Source organism: Apis cerana, linkage group LG10, assembly GCF_029169275.1.
Source record: "Apis cerana isolate GH-2021 linkage group LG10, AcerK_1.0, whole genome shotgun sequence".
In the NCBI taxonomy this organism is placed as follows: Eukaryota; Metazoa; Arthropoda; class Insecta; order Hymenoptera; family Apidae; genus Apis; species Apis cerana.
The window spans coordinates 2,808,011-2,819,990 of record NC_083861.1 but is presented as its reverse complement, the minus strand read 5'-3'; the positions used below and the strand labels follow the sequence as shown (position 1 = coordinate 2,819,990).

At 29.8% G+C, this 11,980-nt stretch overlaps 1 protein-coding gene across 10 annotated transcripts in view; it reads left to right on the top strand.

Moving 5' to 3' along the window:
• LOC107993057 (choline transporter-like protein 1) overlaps positions 1-11,980 on the top strand; it is an 88,348-nt gene continuing 76,368 nt past the window's right edge. For 3 of the 10 annotated variants that reach the window (XM_062080749.1, XM_062080748.1, XM_062080738.1), the window contains exons 1-4: positions 2,497-2,795; positions 3,903-4,094; positions 4,911-5,007; positions 5,593-6,136. The gene's annotated coding sequence lies outside the window, so the exon portion shown is untranslated. Of the gene's footprint in view, positions 299-360; positions 536-1,157; positions 1,378-2,496; positions 2,796-3,902; positions 4,095-4,910; positions 5,008-5,592; positions 6,137-6,610; positions 7,176-11,980 lie in introns of those variants that run through there. The other 7 variants (XM_062080746.1, XM_062080745.1, XM_062080744.1 and 4 more) reach the window with 7 other exon arrangements.

Genomic DNA, 11,980 nt, shown 5'->3' with positions numbered 1-11,980 from the left:
ACAGTCCTGCTTCCATTTGAACGGCATACGGATTACGTCGAGAAACTTTTCATCGTCCCTTGATGATTAATAACGCGAAATTTATCGAAATTCGTATGTTGATTTTATCTCGCATCCTGCTTTCCAACTTTCGTTAAGAATGATGCAATCGTGCCACCAGCAATACGTGTTCTTCTTCCGATTGAATCGGGTAGTGCGTCATAACCTCTACATATTCGTGAATTTTCGTGATGGATCGATGTAAATTGCCGAATATCTGCGTTCAATCTATATAAAACGATTGGCAACGTACCGAGTCGTGAGTTAAATTTTCTCTGTCATGTATAGATAATTCAATTGGTTTAATTAGCATCTTTGTAGATGAAACGTGAGGTGTTCAGTGAACATTTACGAAATCGATAACGATTTTTCTCATGGAAACGATCACGGTGATCATCTATATCGAGATATGATTCTTTTTTATTCACACGCGTCACGTGGACAGTTTGGATGAACTGTGTTTCATATGCAGCAGCTGTGTAGCCACTGATGAAACGTGCGGCATTCTTTCTTTCTTTGTTCATCCTACTTTCGTTCTTTTTTCGCATTTTTCCTCTCGTTCTCTCTATTTTTCGTTCATGGGTATATTTTTATCTATATGCTTACCCACGTTTGTGCAATTGTAGCTCGTTACGATACACGAGTTCACGTTGTCAATTTCTCTGTAATGCGGACCAATTTCTTTCGTAATTATGATTGTTGCATTTATTATTACTACAAAGTTGCATATTGCAATGGGGTGTAGTGCGTGTGGAGGATTATTTTCGATAATTGTTTAACTTTCCTTTAGAGTAGTAGTAGAATTTCGTATGCAACACGAATATTGTACATATAATATTAAGAAATTAACTAAATAAAACTAATTTTTATTTTTTTTATGAAATTATTATTCGAAACGAAAATATTTTTTATATATTGTTCTTATTTATTCAAGAATTTGATTTTATCTTGATATCTTTGCAATATTTAATGTTTTATTTTATATTTTTATAACCTCTTTAAATATTAATATATCATAAATAATATTAAATTAACAATTTATAGATAAAATTTATAGATTATATTTTATGGCTTATAGTATATAGTTGTTTTTTATTAGAATATTTCACATTTTGTAGAAAAATACAAATCCTGATGCATGATCGTGATTAGATGCACTGAAAAAGTATACAGTTTGAAGTAGATGCGCATAAAGTTTGAAGTAGACCACAAAACAATTTGGCCTCGATCCAGTTAAACCGATGATATGCCGTACATTATTGGTGTCGTACGGATTTGAAAATTTGCCTACAAGATTTTTGGACTTTTGCCTGACTATGGAAATGATATCGATGGAAAGTAAGTTTCAGCAAGAAATCTGACTTTATATTCATCTTTATGTTAATTTTTAAAAACTACATATGCATATGTGTTTATAATAAAATGGATATTAAATATATAGTAAATATATCTTAAATTTGTATGCATAAATGGTAAATAGTAAAATAAAAATTAAGAAAATATAAGAGAAAAGTTCAATTTTGTCTATATTTATAATGTTTTATTTTCGAACTGGGTCATACTTAAGATAATAGCATCTTTAAATGTAGAAATCTCGTTACTCTATTATACGTAAACTTTGAAGCCGTCGCGCGGCTGGTAACGCTAACTCTTGCAAACTATCCAAGCAGAAATACGTAATGAGACTACATGTCAATGGATGGCACCACCGATGTATAAACTTGAGTAGCAGTCTCGTGCAGTCCCGAGGCATGTGCCGTTCCTGCAAACGTTGTACACAACCGCTGCTTACTTTGCTTAAAAACATTATCTATCCATGCATAATATACTCAATACCATGGGAAAATATTTCCATGTATCGAATAATTTGTCAGGAACATTTCAGAAATAATCTGTTCGCTTGTTATCGTGAAATATTGACCGCGCTTCATTATTGATTCAACCCGTCAAACACAAGCTGACAAAACATTCATGTTCTGTTTTCACGGTTGTGTATCAGACAGAGTATGCATCGTTTCTGTATATAGTCAATAACTTTTCTGATGTATTGATAATCTTCGTCGAAATAATTCGCATAGTCGTATGAAAGCAAGATATATAGAGTATATTAGATGGAGATACTAGTGAGCAGATAGAAAGGTGAATCAATAAATGCGTCTGGCTGGTTCATGTTTAATTTTTCAAACGTCGGCCTCTTTCGAAGAATTCACATTGTTATTCGGTAAAATGAGTCCTCTTCATAAATCGAAACTGATGGATTCTCGATTTTAATTCAACGATGATGTTATGCTTCCACGAATATTTATAACGCATATTAATTTTTTGCATGAATTATTCTTTTTCTAGTCAAATATCGATATTCATCGCGCAAGAAACTTGCATCACATTATACATATATATTATTACAACATCACGAAACTATCAATGTATAACGACAAATTATTAAAGTTCCGAGTTTGCTCATTGGGGGTCGCTGATTCATTGTGACAATTCCTATGTCGAAATATATATATATATATATCCGTGTAATGCGTAGAAATCACGCGTGCTCTGTGTAGTGAGAGTAATAAATTGTTACAATTTGAAACTTTTTAATGTAAAAGCATTATTGTATTGTATTTTTTAATGTAAAAGCACTTCAAATGCAGAACTGAGTGTAAATGTGATGTTCAAAAATTTTTTACGGATGTTCGATGATATTACATCATGGATATTATCGATAATAATTAATCTTGACTTGGAAGAATATGTATAAGGTTAGTGTATTGTAATTAATACAAAAATACGTATTATTAATAGCATTGAGACGTTATAGTTCTAGTTAAATTTTACGAAATTATATTTTTTTGCGGCAAGTTACTTCCGTGTTTGTTCGATATAATTTTCACCAATCGTCTGGCTAGTAGCCAGGTTAACTCTATGTGCGGGTGACGCGGTTTACTCGAAAATTTATATTTAGCAAATGAAAATTAGATTAAACATTTTTGTTTCGTGACCGTGTTATTAGTTTTATTGCTCTATAGACTATAGTATTATTCCATACTGAAAATATATTTCAATTTATCAGTTAATCGAAATCGATATTCCGATGATAAAAAGTTTGTAAAACCGACGCGGGTATCAACAAGTAGTATAACATTTCTCCCATATAAAATCAATATAAATAATTATATATATATGATTACGTACATGCAAAAAGGTTGCGTTTCAAGAAATATTTTTGTTTTAAAAGAATAGTATTATTGACATTTAATTACATAATTGCACGACACGTTTCATACCACGTGAGCTTAGACTAATTTCATTTTAATCGACAAGTTTGCATTCGCGTTTCGAGGTTGCAGTTTGTTAACTTCGTGTCGACATTGTATTCTATCTATGAATAAAGAATGTATAACGATTCAAGGCCTCTATTAATTGATCTGTATAAACAACATGCTCATCTAAGATTAATGATCTCTTATTTTTCGAAACGTAAAATTTTTATAAGTGTATTGAAAAATTTATTATATATACATTCAAAATATATTTGTAAAGATAGTATTTTATTTTATTAATTAAAACGATTATATTTGTTGATACATAAATTTTACTATTGTGTATTTTCCTGTCAGAACTAGTCAGGATTAATCGTATGAACTTTTTATCACGGAAGAAACATTATAAAAAATAAATTGTATTTGAGTTTCTGTTTCCACGCATCGTATCACTAGATCAACTCTCGCGTTAAATAAAATATAGCGACATATTTTTACGTTTAAATTGGAAACAATATATAAATGTCTCTCGTCGTTTCAGAGAATATCTTTTTTAAAAATTTTAAGAGAAAGATATTTCACTCTAATATTTTCACTTTATTGCAGAATTTCCAGTTGAACAATACTTAATGTTTAATCATTATAAAATTAAAATAAATTGTATGAAATGTATACGTACAAGAGAAATATCATGCAGCCGATATTCGATAAATATAGAAAAAAAAGATAAAAATGAACGAAAGAGATGATAATATTCTTCGGAAGAATAACAAGAGGAACTCCATTGAAAACTACCAGGTACATAATAGCCGCATTCGTCCAATCGACAAATTTCTCAGATGCAGTTGTAACGACAAATACAATAGCGATAAAAACAACAGTGTCTGGATCACTCTAGAATTAATTCAATGCGAATGGTGAATCAAAGGGCGAATGAAAACCAGGAGAATCTCGAGGACCACGGAAGACGTCATTAATTTCTTCGGACGAAAGATGCAAGATGCACAAATCTCGTTGGATGAAGCATCTTTTTCATTTGATGAAACGCTGAGTTTGTTCTATCACCACTCGAGGATAAAGTAGTTCCGAATTATATAGGCTAGATATTATTCGTCCTCGTCTCCGTGGCTATAAGTTTCTCGGACTCTATTTCATCACGGGACTGGCTTGAATTGCATCCGCGCGTCATCCATGCGATTTTTGAAAAGTTCCTTCGTCCGGCGGTTGTGTAATTAAAATAGACCGTATCTCGAACAAAGCGGAATTTTTAACGAGTTATTTTTACGAGATAACTCCAACTCCTCCGTTTTTCAATGTAGTGGCGAACTTCCCTTTAATGCATTATTCCATGATTCGAACGTATGAATTACGGTGAAAGCGGAGATTCGAAATACACCACTGTCTTAATTAACTAGCTACAAAGAAACGATCGTATATGGTAATGATCGAGTATATAAAGCTTACACGTAATGGATTGGATTCATAACGAAGCGTGAACTGAATAAAAATTTAAATTATTTTTATAATGTAAATTCTTCCTTTTTTTTTTTTCTCTCGAAATTGCCATACAAATTTATATCAATTTTGTAATTGCGAATGTGTTTCTCTTTTTAGATGTAATCTACGTACTTCGTGACATGTCGCGGTGCCTGCAGCTATGCAATCCTCATTACACCATGTATTGATACAAGTGAAAGTATTTCGCATAAAGGTAGTTACTTGTTTATTTCCATTTTATTTCCATATTTTATATTCCATTTATTATTACCATATTTTTAATACTTTATTAATACTTTAATAGCTAAAAAATTTTCTTATCTAATCCATATATCTATTAATTATAATATAATATTTTGAACTTGATAAAATGATTATTAATGCAAACACTTTTATCAAAAAAGAGTTCATTCTAAATCAGTTATAAAAGTATTCTTAAGCTGAAATTTTATTAAAAAAAAAATATTATTACATAATTCATTATACTCTATCTAACATTTACAAAGTTCCATTAAAAGTGGAATTTTTTATTGGTTTTGATAATACATTTTATTAGCCGTAACGTATATAAAGTGTACTTTTGTGAACCAACTGTAATTATCCACTCATTATTATCAGGCAATTCCACGTAACGATTACGCAATATCGTTTTCCCATTAACTTCGCCTCTTTCATCGAAATATGTATCTCAAATCAATATTCTCGATTCGTATCAAAACTAACTTCGACAAAAATACATTTCCCTAAAACCAAAAATGCATGACGACTCATGCGTTAGTGATCCCGCTTGTCGTTCAAGATACACGAGAACCATGAAACGGGCTCGAGAGTAACAGACAAAGAAGAACGTAGCCGCAATTTGAGGAACAAAGAGCGAGCTTGTGTACGCGACAACGAATACGGAGGAATAGTCGAGCAGAAAAGGAGGGATAACGGCACGGAGTATCGTTAACCGGTATACAAGAGAGTACACGTTCTCCAGCGTGCAAAAGTGGCGGTGAGGCATGAGTTAGTATCGCGAGCGAACTCGGTCGACACGCAACTCACGTCTCCTGTGTTCGTCGAACCATATGAATCGTTCGGTGTGGATCGTCTCGGGCGGGAAAATCTTCATGGAATGTTTCAAACAATCACGACGTGGACGCTGACATCGAACATCGGTATTCTATTTTTGTGCTCGCGCCGGTTGCTGGGCATATCTTTAGGCTAGAAGAACGACCAATATACGTTTAGTTGCCAGTGTTTGGAACACCAGTGAAAGGCTGAAAGAGTGTGTGCAACTCAAAGAGGAATCCACGGTGGATCGGCCCGTTAGTCGGCAGGAATCTAGATATAACAGAGAGGTACGTCGTCGTGCTCGGCGGAGTTTCAAGCTGAACTCGTTACGAACGAGTTTGTGCATCGGCCAGAGAATTTCTAAGTCCCATGAAACTTCGTCGCCGGAGTTTCGAGCAACAATGTTAATCGCGACGATGCGAAGTAACGTGACCGGGACACCGTGACCCGGGTCCACGGGTGTGTTGTGCATTTCGTCCCGATTGTCAGCGAGAAAGTATAGTATATTATCTTGTTTGGCGATCTCGTTTTATAGTTATCTGGATCGAGTTCAACGAGAATCGTCAATTTTCTTTTATTGCAGACTACGACACCACTCCATTCTAGTGGCTTTTCTTTCGGTAATTTCCTTCGACAGAAGTTTGACTTTACAGGTTTATTGACAAATTACGCGCTGTTTCTTAGATTTCGTCGTTTTTTCTTCTTTCTTCGTATTTTTTCCTTCCTTTTTTTTTTTTTTTAATAGGATCCAAGTGTTGTCTTCAAATTGAACTCCCGTTCTTTATAGACCATAAACCACTTTGCAAAGAATATCGACAGGTATGCTCGATTTCTCCGTACCATTGTTTGCGATGGGTACAGCTTGCTATCTCGATTGACATTGTTTATCGGTGGGAAAAGTTTGCACGTGCTTTTCGCACGTATTCTAGTTAAATTCAATCGATTGGGGAATACCTACGAGATTTTAACTCGAGTTTCATCGAGGTTTTTTCGTGGAAACCCGGCTTACTTAACTTATTTAACAACTATTTGAAAATACGCAGTAGAATGTGCTCGTTAATAAATCGTCATTGTCCTTGAACAAAGGAAGCCACGGATTATTATTGCAACGAGATTACGATCGAGCGAGCTCAGTTCAGTTATATTCTTTGAATCGTCAACACATACTGGCAACAAGAGTTTGGTTGATGCAAGAACATTGACACGCTGTGTTGATGACTCACGATGCCTGTTTTTATTGTGTCTGCTCTCTTTGTGGTTTCATTCGTGTACCGTGACTTGGATCTGCTACATAAAAATTACTAATCCTCCGGATCAACATCTGAGGTTTGCTTTGTCCGAAATTTTTAATAATAATAATGTTTGTATCAGTCGTATATACGTTATTAATTGATTATAGATGATAATAAACTGAACAGATTGTAGTTCAAACGTGTCTTTCATTAATCTCATTTTTCTCTTATGTAATTATCGTATGATGTTTCCAAGTAAAATGACTAATATGTGATAAAATAAAATTCTGTGTACAATATATTGTCTGTGGTTATTATAAATTTTTCTTTCTGTGAAAATTTAAATTAGATTTATAATAGATAGTGAAGTAATTTAATATTGATATCTATTTTACTTGAATTATATTTATATTTAATATTTAAAGTTAATGTTTAGAATAATTATTTGTAATTAATTACTAATCCAATTTTTAAAATAACTTGTATTTAATTCTAATATAACTATGCATTCAGTTTTAAAATGATTTGAATTTTGTGTAAATTGTTTAAAATTATTGAATAATTTAGCTTTTATTATTTTTAGTAACATTTATCGACAATTAATAATTTTTGAAAATGTCATCAATGATAATCTAGCAAATTGAGGTTTACTTTACAGTTTGAAATGTCCATCAACGAAACCAACATTGATACGTACGTGACACAAACATATCTGCTCGCTATATTTGCTCCAAAAATATACTAAATATTTTTCATGTGTGTAGTTATATTTACATTTTTTTTAAATTCAGGTAAAATGTTTTTTTTTAAATATATGTTATTTTACTTTACAACTAAGTGTTAAAATTATTTCATATAAGTTTAAATTTAAACAAAAGTCAAGTATTTTATAAACAAAATTTAATAAGTTTTAAACATTTCTAAAATAATAAAATATAATGCACAGCATATTAGCTCTACGTTAAATTCTACATTTAATCATGATTTTGCAATGTAATTATACAATCGATGCGTCATTCTGAAAATATAAAATAAAACATCTGTATCTCAGATTCAGAATCAAGTGGCAAATCATTTTCGTTTTAATGTGATATTTTATATCTTAAAAAATTTTTTACTCTTTTTAATTTTCAAAAAAATTTAGCCTGAGATTCTTTAATTTTCGATTGTAAAAATAATATTAAATTCTTGATATTTTCTTCATCTACTATATTAAATTTCCAAATGCATTTTCTACTATTTTAAAATCGCATAATATTCCTTAATTCCATGATTATATATAATATTTCATAGTTTTAAAGACATATCCGTTTAATCTATCTAGTCAAACAAAATATTAAATTAGAATCAAACGAGGAAATATGCTAGTAAATTTTGATTTTATTTCGTCTATCATCCAGAATTGGATATTTATTTACTTTTCTCAAAATTACAATACATTTCATTTGTTAACTCTTATCCTGATACTTTTAATGTATGAATTTAAATATTATTTTACTATCCACTATCGATACGAAAATAACTTAAAATAATGACTTATGAAATGATTTACTCCTATTTTAAATCATTAATAAAAAATTCTTCTTCTTTTTCGCAATTTTAATTAATTATCCTGATCCTAATAATACATATTTAATTAATATTAAATAGTTGTTTGATTGATTCGTCAAGTTTAAACAATAAGGAGATTCTTGAATACGTAAATCATCTTGAGAGAATAATAACTTCTAAATCCTAGTATAGTAACTTATACTAACTTCTAAATTCTCAGTTTGGTTCTTGAGTACAAAATTAAATCCACAATTCACTATCCACTATCGATCGAGAAATAATCTGGAACACTTATCGAACGATCCACGTTTACCTTTATCCCGACTTACCACAACCTCGCAGGAACTATTCCCGCATAAACGGTGGCCATCTTTATCGATATAACCTACGAAATAAGAAGAAAGCCAGAATGGTGCAGCAAGGACGCGCTGTTTCTGGTGCGTCGACAACTTTTGCCGGCCAATTGAGCCGACATAAAAGCCGGAGGAGGAATTGCAACCGCGGGTCAACGAATCGTCCACTTGCACGGATACAAAGGAACGATCCAAGCACAGAGCCGACTCTCTTTTCTATTCCTTCTGTGTGTATCTGTCATGTCCGATTCCTCGACCTCCTCCACGTTGTATTCTTCCACGAAACGCGTTATTCCTTCTCTTTTCGCGAAGTCGATTGTTTCTCTTCTTATATTTTTTCTCTTTCTTTCTTTTTTCTTTCTCGTGATAGAAAGCAGACGGCTTGGTCATAGTTCCGTTTACGATCGATTGCAATCAAATAGCCTCGTAAATAGTATTACCTGGCGCGACGGATGCTTCAATTTGATGGAACAACGTTTAACGATAGAGATATTGTTTTACTGGTCACGTTGTGCCTTTTTGGCGATTTTGCACGTATATACGTGTATATAGATTGCACGTGATTATGATGGATAGTTATTTCATACGGGTTGTATTGATAGTGGAATCATTTTAGCTTTTGATAGGGTTAGAATGCTTGGTAAACAATGGGACGAAGTATTAGATGATAAAACGAGATTGATGGATTTATAGTATAAATTGTGAAATTTATGAATTATATGTATTGTTATGTTATATTTAATGGTAAATCTATTACGAAATTTATTAAAAAGATCCTATTTAAAATCTATAGTATTCTTGGATAAATTATTTTGATATCGATTATGATTGTTTTAATTTAAATATATTAATCAAAAATATTATTTTTCGTTTTTGTTTTTTTTTTTTATTGTCTTTCGTTTTCGAAATATGTATCGTAATTAATATTTTTCGTGGAAATATCAAATATTATATCGTTTGATTTTTATTTGTGTAATAATTAAATATTACAGAATATGAAATTCCAAAAATTGAAATGATTACCAAGCATGTAAATAATATGTAAATAATATATTAATAGGAAAAAGAAAATTGTTATATGAGATATTAATTTAATTTGTATTTTTAAACTGTGAATTCATTAATTGTTGCATTAAGTATAATTTCACGGTTCCATCATATACAAATGTGTTATTTTCAGATTTTATGCGCCTTGAATTATTTTGATAAATATTTCTGTGAAAAGAGATTCATTCATATTTTTAAAACATCAAGAAATACTTAATTTCAAGAACTTGTGTATCATCATATATCTTTATATCTAATTATTGTAAATAGTCTGTAAATATTTAATCATTTGTATATAGTGCATGTATTTAAGTACACATACATATTATTGGTAATTGTAGTGAAAACAAAATATTGATACATCAAAGCACTAGCTTTATAATAGAATTAGAGGTGATCACTAGGTTCAAAATAATAAATTTTATCTACCATGTGGATAATGTAATACATGTACATCATTAGAATTTACTTCATTATATTATTAAAATAATTAGTGTTTAATTATTATTCATTATCAATAATGAATCTAAAATAAAAAATATTAATAACTATTTTTTAATAATTATTTTAATAATTAAAGTATAAAAATTTAATAAATTTATCAGAATATAATAATCACATTTAAAACAAATAATATTTTTTTTTCATCTGAATAGTTTGCAATAGCTTAATATAATATGTGATATAATATCGGGGAATTTAAGCATCTCTCTAATATTCATATTCTTTTAATTAAAATATGAAAACTTTTAATGAAATAATTATTATCTAAAATATAATATTATAATAAACACATAATTTAATATAAGTAAACTAGTATATTTTGTTAGATTAAAGTAGTTCAATGTAATATTAACAGATTCTTTCAAATATTTCCCATCATTTTGTTCATACAATTAATATCTATATGAAAATTGAATGTTATACATATCTATCAAAATATAATATTTTAATAAAATAATATCTCATTTCTGTAATTAAAATACAAAAATTTTTTAAATATTTCTATTGGAGAATAGAAATTTAAAAAACAAAAAATATTATCTATTCTATTTAAATTTATTTGTTGTGCATGATTCATATGTATAACAACAATATATTCTCTTAATTTATATCCTTTAAGGTTAATCCTTTATTCTTATATATGAATATAAATATCTAGAAATTGAAACGATATCACATCAATAACATGTACTATTATCAGACAAAGATTAATCTTTTGTAATTCTATGTCAAGCTTGATATTTCATTTCGTTCTATCTTTTCAATTTCTATAGTACATACTTCAAAGTACATTCTTTTTCGATAAAAACTTAACTTAATTTACCTTAATCTTTTCGTTATGAAGACTTTATTGTTTTTTATAAGATAAAATAATTTTTACATTCGTTCATATATTATACCTGTATAATTAATGACATATATATATATATATATATATATATATATATATTATCAAAGAAGTCCTTTGAAACGATATATGGACGAGGGATACTTTATTCCCTTGTTCACAGTCACGCGATGTTATATGATCTTATTTGTAGATGCGCCACTTCCGGTCGAAACACATGCCTATTTTCATAGCGTCTATAGAATGTTCGATCATCTTCTTATTGTTATCTTGTAACGCATGATTTTTAAATATTCAGATTCGCATATTAATAAAAATTACTTCGATTTTTAAATATTTATATAGAAAATTGTATAATAAAAATTTTTACTTATTTATTTCAATAGCTATACGAATAAATGGCTATGGGAATAAATAAAAGAGATTTATAACTCATGACACATATTGAAAAAGTATTAATGATTCACCGGGATGATAAATATTAAATAGATATTTTATATTTTTCTACGACATATTTTTAATATTCCACTGGTATTTTTACAACAGATTTTATACAAATGATCAAAGATAAAATATTTATTTTATCCTATCAAGAAT